Below are 14,198 nucleotides of genomic sequence, written 5' to 3'. Positions count from 1 at the left end.
GATGCTTATCTTGCTGGGATCCTATGACCCCAGCTGACTTCCTGCCCTTTGGGCAGGGGGCTGGACTCGATCTCCCGAGGTCCCTTCCAGCCCTGATGTCTATGAAATAAATCCCTCATATATGTCTCAATTTCTGTTTAGGAGATCCAGCACATCATCCCCATTTCAGTCTTCTCTTGTCACTGATCCCAGCCATGGAAGCCTTGCTTGTCTTCTTGGGCACTGGCTCACTAGCATTTCTTCAAAACACAGAAGGAGTTTAAACGAGGGACAGGCTTCTGGTCCTTTTAAATTTTGACCAGTAGTGTTCAAGTTACTGGCCAGAGCCATCTGTGGGAAAACTTGTGTGATTGTTTCTGGAAGATTTCTGCAGCCAACAGAATTGAGGAACCATCCACCATGCTGTCTGTCAGCATCAATATGGAAGGCTTATATGAGTTGGGTAGACATTAGTCAGATGATTGAAAAAAAATCTTCAGCTTGCAACCTCATTTTTGTGTGTGGACACATGAAACTTTCATCCATGAAGCCCAAGTTCTGTCAACAAAACTTTCTGGTATAGATCAAGTTTTAGTATGCTAATACCATTTTTTAATAGAAATGCAACTACCCAAGATAACTGAGTTTGGTTGCTTTCACACTGTTATGTGTAAATTGAAGACAGCTGGCTTTACTCTTCTGTGATTTTTTTGATTGATTAGTTTCTCTGTTTCTGTGACAGGTTTGAATGGAAGGAGAAGCACATGTTGCAGCCAAATTACTAACAATGCAATTATGATTTTATTATTGTACTGATACCGTATATCCTTAACTTGGTTTTCTATTAGCACATTACTCAAGTGAGACAGTGCGAAAACAAATGCCTCCATAGCAAGGCAGGAGGATCCACCTGGGTTTAGTAGCTGTCTGATTTAATATGCTACAGACTTTAAAACAGAGAAAAAATCGGAAGGAAGTCAGCTCATTCCTTGTGTTCACATCTAGGTTTACATTCTGCAAAGGACAGGGGTACTTAGTGTTGCTACTTCCCTTTAGTTTTGTTGTGATGCTTACAATATTTTGGGGGTGTCCCCATGAGCAGGAACATGTGTTTTCCTGGGGACAAACACCAGTGGCACAATATGTGCTGCTGCTACGTGTCCTTGGGAAAACACCCATGCATGTGTGCTTTGGCACATGGCATATTGCCCCAGGTGGGCTATGGGAGGCTGGGTCCAGCACTTAGGCTGGCCCCAGCAGCCTTACCTGAGGTCCTGAGGAACTCTGGGGGCTGAAGCCATGGCAATCCAACAGCGCTGGAAGGCAGCAGGCTCTGGTTTCCGGCAGTGCACATTGCCACCACGTGTGTTGGTCTACTTTTTTAAGGGGTTTTTTTTACACCAGGATTTCCTGGTGTAAAAAAAACTCCCCTGGGCTGCAAATTACCAGGGGGTGGAATGCTTACATGTGTGGTGTGTGTGGTGTGTGGCACTGCAAATGGCACCCCATACTGCACATCCATGCTCATCTGGACATGCCCTTAGTGTCCTTAATTCCTAAAGTTCCTTGAATCATACATTTGCAAGGCTCTTAGATTTCATATTTTTAAAATGAGTTTCCATTCCTGTTTATAAAGGAAACTTTGAAAGGCTAAATGCTTAAAGCTCAAAACCCAGAAGGAGGAAAAAATCCTAAAAGTTAGGGCATTTCTTTAAATGAATTTAACCCACTCATGTTGGAGGTTTGCTATATAAGTTTAATTTGGGACTGCCAGTGCTGAATGTTTAGTTTCTTTTCATGTTAATAGGAGATTCATAGCTATACCAAGAGGAAACTATGTCTCTAAAAACAACAAATTTTCCCCTTTGGCTAGGCTGCCTATCTTCTGAACACTAAAACGTTCCTCTGACAGCTTGCTTATTATGGATAGTCTTATGCACCTGCAAATAGCCCCACAGATTTTGAAAGGGCTATACAGGGCTCAATTCATGATCATGGCCTAAGGGAAGTGGCAAACTGTCTATTAGAATTTCACATTAGAAACATGTAAGGGTTTTTTCCGTTATTTGAGGTTGCTGCTCCTATATTGAAGTGTGAAGCAGTATGATTCAGAACTACGACTCCAGGGGCTTAAGTTTGAGCCTTGCTCCAGACCTGTGCAATAGCCACCTGAAAATAATGGGGTGCCTGGGCTTTTGGAGCAGGGAGTTAGAGACAGTCAGATGTGAATGCCAGCCATATCACTCTTTTTGGGTGCTCTTGCTACGAAAGCTGGAATATATTCAGGCCCAGTAGGCCTTCAAGACTTAAAGGCTGCATCCAGACAAGTGAACAGTTTGATTCACCACAAGAGGCATGCTTAGTACAAAAAAATGTTCCCCATGCTGCCTAATTGCGGTGCAGGCTCTAATTTTGATACCGGGAAATCCCAGTATATAAATAAAAACCACTGGGAAAGTGACGCAGGGCACATTCCTGGAGCATGCCCTGAGGCAACCAGAAGCTGGGTCCTTTAAAGGGACTCTCTGGCACCCAGCCAGAGCAGCCTTTCAGACAGCTAGGCCTGACCCTCGAGCCCTTGGACAGAACCAGGCCAGGTCCTGCTGTCGCCTGCAGGTTCCAGCTCCACAGGCTGAAGCCGCATACCCTTGGGCCAGGCTGCGTCCTGCCTCCATGTGCACCATACACCGCTATGTACGCTTGGACAGCCCGGTTCAAACCCCGGGGGGGGGTGTGCATCTGTGTGTGTGTGTGTGTGTGTGAAAGAAAGAGCTAGGGGGTGGGGTGGGAGAGAGCTCTGGGTAGCAGAGTCTGGCTTAGAGCCCACCTGCCGCACTAGAGCAACTTGTGCAGGTGGAGGCTAGCTTGGAAGGGAAGGGGCTTGCCCACAGCTTCCCAGGAATGGCATGGGTATTGCTGGGGCCTGGGCACAAGGAAAACAGCAAGGGCTGGCACTGCTCAGAGCCACAAAGCCCCGGGTGGTACAGCTACAGCTGTACCATGACCTGGTGCTGGGATGGAGCTGCAGGCAGGAGGGAACTAGTGGGGACAGTTTTCCTAGCGTGCCTCTTTTCGTTCCTATCATGTCTCTTGTGGCATCTCACACTGCTTTGAGATGCCACAACAGGAACATGCTCACTTGTCTGGATGCAGCCAGGCAGACCATTGCTGACTGACTGTTTCTATGTAATATTTATACATACATATTGAAAAGGGATATTGCAAATGCTAGGTTTGAGTGATTTTTTTTTAAACTCAAAGATTATTTATTCTGATAAAAGTAAAGGGGAAAAGGAGGACTATTTTTCTAGTATTGTTAAAGTACTCAAATTTGCAAATTCCAAATTTTGGAACTTAAAAAAAGGGACATTTAATATGTTATATGGATTGTGAAATAAATATTGGAAATAAATATTGGAAATAGCATGATATTCTCACCAGTCAAACAACATGATATAACTGAAAAATTACTAAAAACTTAAATATACTTTTAGGAATGACTCATTGTAAAACTGCCAACTGCTGCGTGCTGAATGTAATTGTATCTGACATATGACAAGTTGAAACACTGAGATGTTTTAGATAATCATATAACGGTAAACATTTCTTTAAAATAGATTAGATTAACAAGCATATTACAGAATTTATAAGATTAAAACCTCTAACAAAGTGCTTCATGAAAGCTCAATATGTGGGAACAGTTCTTTGTTTTAAAAATATAAATAAAAATGGAACCAAAATGGAGAGAAATAAAAGTTGAAATATGCTACCTTGCTAATCTTGATGCAGTCTTTCTTGGGATAAAATATTAATATTGCTTTGACCTACTAATACATCATAAATTACAATTCTATCAGAAGCTGTTAGCTGGCTTTCTGAAAGGCTGCTATTCATAGCATGCAAAGTCACTACTCCAGCAGGAAGAACATAATTTCTTTACAAAGGACTTTTAATTTTTTCTTTCAGTGCACTGTATTTGCAATTCTTTTATATTGATTTCTTTTTTAATTTTTAATGTAAACAGAAATATAGAAGTCATGATGATAATCAAGATCTATTATTGCACTATATTTAGTTTAGAAATAATAAAAAAGATAAATAATGAATAGGCTGCAAAAGCTTATCTTGCTTACCAGCTTCAACCAAGCAGTGCTTTGTTCCTTTCTTATTGGCATTTGTAATAAAGTATATCAGTAAATTTAGTCATTAAAACTTTATTGTGATTCAGTAGTAAGGTTTATTCTATGTATGCAGCTCTATGAAGCTTGGAAACTTCATTAATCTTTTAAACTCTTGTAAGTATCCTTTTGTTTTTGGGGGGGGGGTTGTTTTTTTGTTTAGGAAGCTTCACATTCATAAATCTAAAACACGTGGTTGGCTATTGCTGGGTGCTTCCACTCAAGACACTTTACTGCACATTAGACTAATCTAATGCATAGAAAGTATCAGCATCTACATGTGCACAGAAATTACTGTACAATAGATTAGTCAGATACAGATAAGTAGATACAGGTACTAGAAATCAGTGCATTGAACTAATACACCAAAGCTCACATGTAGATTCTGACCAGAAGAAAGTTGCTCCCAGTCAGCCTAGGCAGTAGGGGGCTGCAAACGTGGGTGTGAAGAGAGCTGTCCTGCCTCACTGGCATGCTGCCTTCCAGCCACATGGAGATCAGGACCTATCCCAACTCCCATATTGCTGGCAGAGCTGTCCCAACTGTCCCCCCGCTATGTGGAGATCAGGACTAGGGAAGTATTCAATTTGGATTTGGATTCAGCCAATTCAGAGGACAGTGATTCAATTCAGAGATTTGGATCACTGTCCCAAATTGAAGATTTGGTGCTGATTTGGAGAGATTTGGAGATACTCTCATAGACCATAATGGGAAATCACTGAAATACCTAATACTCTGTCTACAGTCTCTCAGGCCTGATTGTCAAAGGGTATCTCCAATGCTCTGGGCGATCTCGCCTGCTTTCAGAACCCCCTCCCACCCTTTGTCTGCAGCTTTCTCCCACCACTCCAGGGTGGCTTGCCTCTGTTTCGTGGGGACGGGGGCTTTGGCATGAGAGGGGCTTCCATTTGGACATGCTCCCACTAGTGCTAGGCTGAGGTGAAACAAGGAGGTGCTGCCTCCTGAGATGCAGCAGTGTAACAGTGGTGAAGTGCTTCACTTCCTTGCTCCAGCTGATCTGCCTTCAACAGTGCTGGAAAAATCTGGGATCATCTGCCACCTCAAAATGATCCCACACTACACTACCCACCTGCTTCTGGGTTGAGGGTGGGGATCCTGCCTCATCCCCCTCCTCATCAGGCAGAGGCACAACAGGGAAAGCTGAGCCGCCAGCCCCCACAACCTCCTCTGAGGTGCCTTCCTGAGAATAAGACCTTTGAGGTGTGTGGAGCACAAACTCAGATATCCCGTTGGTCCCCAGAATTTATTTAGCTAGAGCACCCAGTTCCCCTGGTTCCTAATTCAGATCCTCCTCTGGCACTGGGAGGCTCACGCTGAGATGAAATTGGGATGGAGGAGCCTGTCATTCTGCTGCTGGTGGCAATTTCTGGTGTTAGGGGAGGTAGTGCACGTGTGGGGACAGGTACTGCTCCCACTTCCTTGCTCCCACTGGCAGCAGAAGACTCGTGGCTGCCAGAAAAGAGGATGTCTCTAAGTTTGGGGAGGTGGGGGAGGGACCCACAGCTTTCTCACCCCCAATACCCCCTCTAGCTCCTCTCCTTCCCTTGCCAGAAGACTTGGCACCTGCCTTTCCAGCACACTTCATACTAATGTTTCCTGTGCTGGAAAATGTGTCCTTGTGTGTGTGCAGCTATAATATCTCTTCTTCTTCTCTGATGTATGGCTGTCTGACTACTTCTGTGTTGTGTTTACTTTTGTGTGTGTAACTGAAATAATATCTCTTCTTCTCTCATGTATGACTGCTTGGCTCCTTCTCTGTTGTGTTTAATAATATCTCTTCTTCTTCTATGATGTATGTGTGTCTGACTTCTTCTGTGTTGCCTTTAGTCTGTATGTGTGTATGTAACTAATAACTACATATAATCTCTTCTTCTTCTTCTATGATGTATGACCATGCCTGACTTCTTCTGTGTTGTGTTTAATAATATCTCTTCTTTTTCTATGTGTGTGTGTGTATGTGTAATGTATGTGCTTTCCTGCACAGTGATAGATCCCACTGTGAGGGAAAACACAGCTTTCTTTTTAAAAAGTATGGGCGGAAAAAACCCAGGAACAAATAAGAGGATTTGTGGGGAAGAATAAGTTGAAAGAAATGGATTGGATAGGGATAAATAGAGGGATTCTAGTTACTAAGCTGTATCCAATCCTTTCCAAGAACAGAAACCAGCAGGAGACTGACTAGGTAGGAAGCCAAGCTAGTCCAGTACCTTTCAGACACTGTTGCTCAGGCAGAAAGAGCTCACAAAAGGCACAGAAAGGCTGCAGACAGAGGTTTATATGCTGTTTCTAGGTCCCTCCCCCAAAGCACTGTGATTGGAAGGGAACTCAGGGAAAGACCATAGTTACTGGCCAGCTAGAGATGTCAGTCTTTCCCCCTCACTTCCCCTTCCTCCTCTCAGTTTCTGTTCCCCTGAAAGACTGCCTTCTGAATCTCTGAATCTTTTACGAATTGATTTGGAAGGGTTGTTTTTCTCCTGGTTCAATTCAGATTCAGTGATTTGGCCTCTGAATCGGGTTGAATTTTCTTTGAATCTAATCGGTGACTGAAGCTTTGCACACCCCTAATCAGGACCCATCCCAATCTCTACATGCCTGGAAGAGCTGTCCTGGATGCCAAGCACATGCCTCCCAGCCATATGGAGGTCAGGATGGGTATGGCTGGATGGACCATTGGTTTGATCCAGTATGGTACTCATACTCTTTTATTCATACTAAGGGCAGAATTCTCTTTAATTACTAAGACATATAAGTGATGTTTCCAAGCTTGTATGCATCTATCACCCAATCACATTTTACTTTGTCTGCATAATGACCATAATTACACGTATGTAGGTAAAGCACTTCTGAAGCACTATGTAATTTAAGTTTATTCCCTATTGTATGTACTCAGAAGTAATTTAGTACTCTGCTGCAGGTGTCTAACTCCATTTATATTCTACTGCAATTCAGCTCTGTCATTGTGCACAAGTGCAGCATAAACTCCCCAAATTGTAGATTAATAACTATGACCAGCAACTGTTTGGCACTAGTGTATATGGTAGTGTAGCTCACATGACTACCTCGCATGGTAATAACACATAACAAGATTCCAGGCACATCTCCTATAGGGGGGTTTGAATCACAACCTCTAATGTCACAGGGCAGTGACCATACCACCAGACCATGGTCCAGGCAGGACTTAGAGTGCTTTCCTGTTGAAGCTAACTTACTGGGGCATCCAAGAGGTCAAGCAGTCTGGAGAGGCGTACAAGTGAGAGGGAACCTGACTTTATGGCTGAGAGAGTCAGATGCTGTCCTAGTGGCAGAGACAAGACTCTTTGCTGTCAAGGTTGTTTCTGCATTTCAAAATCACACTTTTCACATGACAGCTCTTTCTACACATCCATCTTGCACACATGGTTTGTGACAGATCACCCTTTAAACAGCAGGCCAGAGTCCCTCCCACTTGCACTGATACAACCAGATCCATTGGGCCAGATTCAACCACAATTATTCCATGGCTTTCAATAGCATGACTCCAGATAGATCTAATGGTGTATGTGATGAATTTTTTACTAAGGAGTCAAGTTAAGAAAAGACAGAGCATTTATCGATGGACAAATTGTTTCTGCATTTGTCCTGGAAAAGAAATGTTTTGGGACTGGCTTGTACACACATCACCCTTATAATCAAGATTTAGGGTGTCTGTAGGTGTGCCTTGAGGCTGCTCTGACATGCTGTAATTACAGTGTGATGGAGTAGACTCAATTAATCGAGTTTCGTGTATCAGCACTCCCACATTTCAAAATGGTGGCAGGAACACTAACTAAAGCTTATCAAACGAGCTTTAGTTAAAGCAACCCCCATCACCATTTTGAAGTGCAGGGACACTAATACATGACCTGCTGCAGGTGCTTTAATTAGAGTGACTCTTGGAACCAGTCTAATTAAAGCACCCTTCCCACTCTAGAGCAAGTGTAAAAATGTCCTTAGTGAGCAGCTAAATGCCCTGCTCATTTTCTACTGTTGATTTCATAAAAGAATCCTGTGACAACAGTTCAGATACACTTCACGGTGTCTTGAGATTAAACTGTTAGAGTTTCTTATCTTGTGAACCTTTTTAGGATTTAGCTCAGGACATGATTGATTTAGGATTTAGCTCAGAACTATTGCATTTTGTTCTGTTTATCCTGGAACAAATGCAGTGTCTGTTTGTAGCCTCATCCGGAAAAATGCATTAACAGTCATAGATTCATAGATTCACAGATGTTACGAGCTGGAAGGGACTACATTGGGTTCAGTCCCCATCCCCCCCACCCCCCGCACTTGGTTGGGCAGGAAAGACTGATGGGGTCAGAAGACCCCAGCTAAATACATGTCAAGACATCTTTTAAAGATCTCCAGGGTAGGTGACTGTAACACCTCTGGGGGAAGACTGTTCCAGGCCCTAAGTACTCAAGTTGTAAAGAAAGTTTTTCCTTATGTCCAATCTGAAAGCAATTTTCAATCAGTTTGTACCTACTGTTTCTTGTCTTACTCTGGGATGTGTTGGTGAATAGATACTCCTCCAGGCCCTGATGTATGCCCCTTATATACTTATAGGCTGCCACCAAATCCCCTCTAAGTCTTCTTTTCTCCAGGCTGAACAGTCCCATGTCTTTCAGCCTCTCCTCATATGACCTGATCTCCAGACCTCTAATTATGCATGTGGCTCTCCTTTGGACTCTTTCAAGCTTCTCTACATCCTTCCTGAAGTGCAGCACCCAGAACTGAACACAGTACTCCAGCTGTGGTCTCCCAAAGCTGAGTAGAACAGGAGGATGATATCCTTAGTCTTGCTTGAGATGCATTGGTAGATGCATGCCATTGTTTGATTAGCTCTGCCAGCTACAGCATCTCATTGGTGGCTTATGTTCATTCTGTGGTCTATCACAGCCCCCAGGTCTCTTTCAGTTGGGGAGCTGGCAAGCATAGCACTGCCAAGCCTGTAAGTGTGTTGCAGATTATTTCTCCCCAGATGAAGCACTTTACATTTTTCTGTGTTAAACATCATCATGTTAGGATCTGTCCATCTCACAAGCCTGTCCAGGTCAGCCTGTATCCCCCGCCTGCCCACAAGCATGACTGCACTCGCTCATCATTTGGTGCCATCCGCAAACTTTGCCTCTGCCAGTTCTCTAGAGAATTCCTGATCAAGCTCTTCCTCTTGGTTTGGAGGCCTGTAGTAAACTCCTACAGTCACACAAGCCAGGATAGCCAGGTCTCCCTCCCTTCCAAGACAGAGCCTTTTTTCCTGAGCCACAACTAGGGCTCCCTTTTATATGTCCTTCTTCTAGCCCTATGACACTTTCTACCTTCTCTGTGCGATAGGCTAGCTTTAAGAGGAAAAGGGAAGAGGTTGCTTACAGTCATGTTTTCCTCACAGCTTGAGTGTTAGTTAACTCATTATAGACATGAGATATGTGGATTGCATTTCCCTGAGGTCAAGGGTAAGTAGTCTGGGCAAGTTTTCTAGCTATGAGGCTAATTGATGACCTTATGCTACTGCCCATATAGAGGTCTAACTGCCTAGGTCGAAAGTCCTGCTAGGATGTACATACAGCCAAGAAGTAGGATTCTGAATAGATAGTTGAGTCTTAGCACAAGTTAAAAATGTCTATTGGAGTTAATAGAGAACTGAAAACCTTCTGGGTAATAAAGGTTCTGTCTCTGGAGACAGCTAAGTGCTATCCATTGACTGAAAGGCAAAGCTGTATATCTGCTGAGTGAAGTAGAGTTTTCCAGATGGAACAGATAAGCTGCATATTACCTGCATTGAAAGTATGGCCCAGCTACATATCTACTGTCCTAGATGAAGGAGAATGCCCCCCTGACTCTAGAGATGTACACTTGGGCTTTGCTACATATTGGATGCCTAGTAAGTAAAATATGATTTATTCTGAAATTATTGGTAGTATTATTATTAATTCCCTGTGTTATCTGCAAGCTATGATTGGGACCTTAGTGTGTTATATGCATAGGGTGAAAAGATGGTCCCTTTCCCAAAGAACTTAGTGTGGATGTAGTGATACCACCAGAACAGGGATGATTCATGTTATACTTTGCATGTGTATATTTATAAAAAGGAAGGGGGGGGGAAGAACTCTAAAGAAGAGATTTAGAGACAAAGCCATCCCAGATTACCCTTTGGCCTAAGTATGTATATGTTCAGGGAACCAGAAGGGCCATGAGTATGACTTGGTCTGGTGGCTAAATCCTATTTCCTTTCACATGACTAAATGTGCCTGAATGGCACATATTCAGCCATGTAACTGCAGTTTTTGACTGTCACTCATAGTTTGCCATTCAATTTGTGACAAATCTGTGAGTTCACAGTAAGGCAGTGCTCCAGACAAGTGGGTACTTTAATTAGAGTGGCTCTTGGAGCCGGTCTAATTAAAGTGGTCCTCCCCACCCCACCCCAAGAGCACATGTTAAGTAAGATGCCCAGGAAGACCTAGTACAGATTAGGTACTAGAAGAGTAGGAGGAAACCCCTCTAATTTTTAGTACAATAGCCTATTGGTTAGGACATCTTTCCAGAAAGCAGTCAGCCCGAGTTATAGGCCCCAACTCACCCCCCACAGGGATTTTAAGATACATGTCAAAGTCCTCCAGCCATCAGACTAGCAGCTTGACATTGCCCAGTGGGCCATTTCTAGCTAAGGTATTTTCCAGTGCTTTTCCTGAATCTGGTGCACATTTAATATTTTATGGCTGCAAAGGAAAAAGAGTACTGACAAAGTTTCTACCTGTTGGGAGCATGGCTCCAGCCTACAGCTGTTCAAGGACAGTATTCTCTCTGTTCAAGAGCAGTATCCATCTGAGCCACAGCTTCTAGATTTAATACTTCGTCCTGATCCAACATATTTCCCTCTCCTTGGCTATCCACTGGGCCAGCTTCAAGACCAAGGTTGAAATGTGGCATTGCCACTTCCTAGTCTGTGGCCTGGTTTATAGAACAGTTTGCTAGGATCTCCCTGGGTGACAGGCAGTTGGTAGGGTTGTGTGAAATTTCACCAGCTGTTTTGTTCCAATGTTGTTTCAACTTGTTTCAAGTTTGAAACAGTGAAATCAAAATGAAATGAAGAGCTTTGAAATAGCCTAGAAATGAAATGAGTCAAAATATTTCAAAAGTTTTGAAACATTTTGAGTTTTGAGGCTCAAGCTGGGCTTGCCTGCAGGGAAACAGAAAGTAAGGAGAGGGAGGGGAAGAGGGGGGAAGGGGAGGGAAGGAATACTCTCATATTGACTTTGTAGCTGGCCAGTGACTCTCTTCCTTCCCTGAAGTCCCTTCCAATCCCAGTCCTCTGGGGGAGAGATGGAAAAATGGCATAAAAGGCAGCACTGTTTGAACTGGCCTGCTTTCTGCCTTGGGGTCTGACAGTTACTGACTGTTAGACAACGAAGGCTACTACTAGTATAGAATTGAATGATTTCCTACTTGCTAGCCTAGCTTAGCAAGTGGGATTCCACAATACCTTTTGTTTTCTTCTAGACCCATTTAGTTTATTATTATATTCATTGATTTATACTTTTCAATTTGATTGGATATTACACTATAGAATTTATATAGGAAGGGAGATACATTTATATTTTATTTCTATACAATTATACCTTGCAGCATAGACTATATACCTTATAGAATTTATATAAGAATGCAGATACATTTATATATTTGTATAAAAACAAGATACTATGAAACATACCAGGAAGCATGGTGGAAAGGCAGCTGGCAAGTTTTCAGGGAGGGGCAGAAGAGCGGGGTAGAGGGAGAGATGTAAGTTTCTCTTCCCCTCCAAACTGAGGCGCAGCCTCTTTCCTACAACCAGCAGGGATGAGGCATCCAGAAGCATCAAGGAGAGGTGAGCAGTGCCACTGCCTGTGCCTGAGACTGCATCCCCTCCAAGGGCACCAGCAATAACACCCCCACCCCCACCACCATGACAACCAGCAGCAGCACCAGCACCACCTTCTTCAGTACAGATGCTGCCAAGGTGGGCCAAGGGAATGGCTTCCAGGGTAGGGTTCAAAGGTACTAGACCCCACCATCAGGCAGGTAGCACTCAGGCCTTGATGGCTGCCTATCTTGCCAAGGAGGTAGAGCCACTGCTGTGTGACCCCTTGAGCAACAGGTAAGCTCAGATCCAGCCACATCTGGACACAGATGCTTATGAACACTTGTCCTGGCCACAGAGCAGTGTTCTGAGTGAGAGAGTGTTCAGCATTGCTGGGAAGGTAGTGATACCCCACCGCACCTGCTTGGATCGTGGTTTGGTGGAGCAGGTAGTGTTCCTGAAGGTGAACCTCCCACTGCTGGGGTTTCCCAAGCTCCAAGTGCAGATGGGGTGAATGCTACCCACCCTGTCCCTCTGCATCCATTTCCTTTTTTCATTTTTTAAAAAGCCACTTAATGCCCTGCTTTCAGAGCTGGAAGGGACACCCACTGTATCACCAGCCAGCAGGGGAAGAACATAACCCTGATGAGCTTCTGTGCCAGAATGAACTTGGAAATATGGGCTGGGGCTATGGGGAAGGAGGAGACCCCAGGTCCTGGGCATGACCACTAAAACTGCACTTTGCCAGGGTCGGGGAGGCCTGGTGGGACTGCTGGCAGTGAGGCAGCCCCAGGAAAAGCCAGGACCAAGGATCCACCTAATGAAAGGCAGGTAGGAGGTGCCAGAACTTCCAGCCACCAAATGCACGCACACAGTCCTGGCTAGGGATAGCCTAGACCTGTCACGTCTTTGACAGGCCTGAGGCTTGCTGGTTGCAGTGGAGTTTCCCAGGACACCCTCCACCTATCTCTTTGAAGCTTGGAAAGCTTCTTGGCCTCAGAAGGGGCTACCATTCCTGGAAGTTTCATTCAAATCAGCCAAGAAATGACAAAGTTATAGGCAGTTTCATGCTTCCCCATTATAGCCTATGGGCGAAACGTCAAAACAACTTTGAAACAGTAAAACAGTTTCAATGAAACGAAATGGAAAAGTAGTTTTAAAATTAAATGAAACTCAAAACAAAACACTGTCCCATTGAAATATCAAAACAGAAGTTGAAATGGAATGGTTCTGTTTCCCAAAGCCATAGAGATTGGCCACTCAAAGTCCTGTGTTCTGAAAAAGTGACCTTACCACTAAGCTAGATGATTAGAGAGTTCTCCTCTGCCATTTTGGCCAGAGACCAAAGCAGAATTCCAAACTGTGTAGAAGTGTTGAAAAATAGAGTGCACGTGTCATTCAGATGCATAAAGTGAGACAGAATTTAAGCATGGTGGCTAAAGCACTTTTCTTAAATACCTTTCTGAAACTCTTTTGGAATACTTTTCTGGAACAGGTTACAGTTCCTATTTGAATCATTCCTTAGGGCTTCTGCAATTTATGATTTGTTGCTGCTGAACCCTGATAAATAGAAAATATCTTACATTCAGTGCACTTCTGCCAGTCCTCTGATATACCTCTGATCTATCACTAATAGCAGGTACTGATGTAGAGCTCATAGAGAAACTCTACACCAGGTAAGGGTGCTCTCACTGGGCCATTTCTAGCCACTTTAAGTCACCTTTATACTACTTGGGCTGATTCAGACGAGCGTGCACATGCCTCTTGCCACATCTCAAACCCCTTTGAGGAGGGGCAAGAGGCATGTGCAGGAATGAAAAAAATGTTCCCCATGCTGCAAACTAGCATTGCGGGGGAGGAAATTAGACCCCTGGATATCCAGGGGTCAAACAAAAACCCTGGGGGAAAAAAATGGCTCAGGGCATGGTTCCAGACCATGCCCTGAGGCAACTGGAGGCTAAGTCCTCCAGAGATGCTCTGGCAGAGTGCCAGCATGTCTCTATGCTTGGCCCTTTCCCTGCTTCTGAAGCACACTGCCTGCTTGTGCTGGGCAGGCAGTGGTGCAAACTGCAGGGACTCAGATCCAGCTTTTCCCAGGTAAACAGGGGGTTGGAAGGCTGGAGGTAGGGGGACCTTGGGAGGCTGGAGACTGCAGGGGAAGGAGC

This window comes from Crocodylus porosus, unplaced genomic scaffold (genome assembly GCF_001723895.1).
Source record: "Crocodylus porosus isolate Cpor-Errol unplaced genomic scaffold, CroPor_comp1, whole genome shotgun sequence".
Taxonomy (NCBI): domain Eukaryota; kingdom Metazoa; phylum Chordata; order Crocodylia; family Crocodylidae; genus Crocodylus; species Crocodylus porosus.
The sequence above is the reverse complement of the archived record's forward strand: the minus strand, read 5'-3'. Positions refer to the sequence as shown.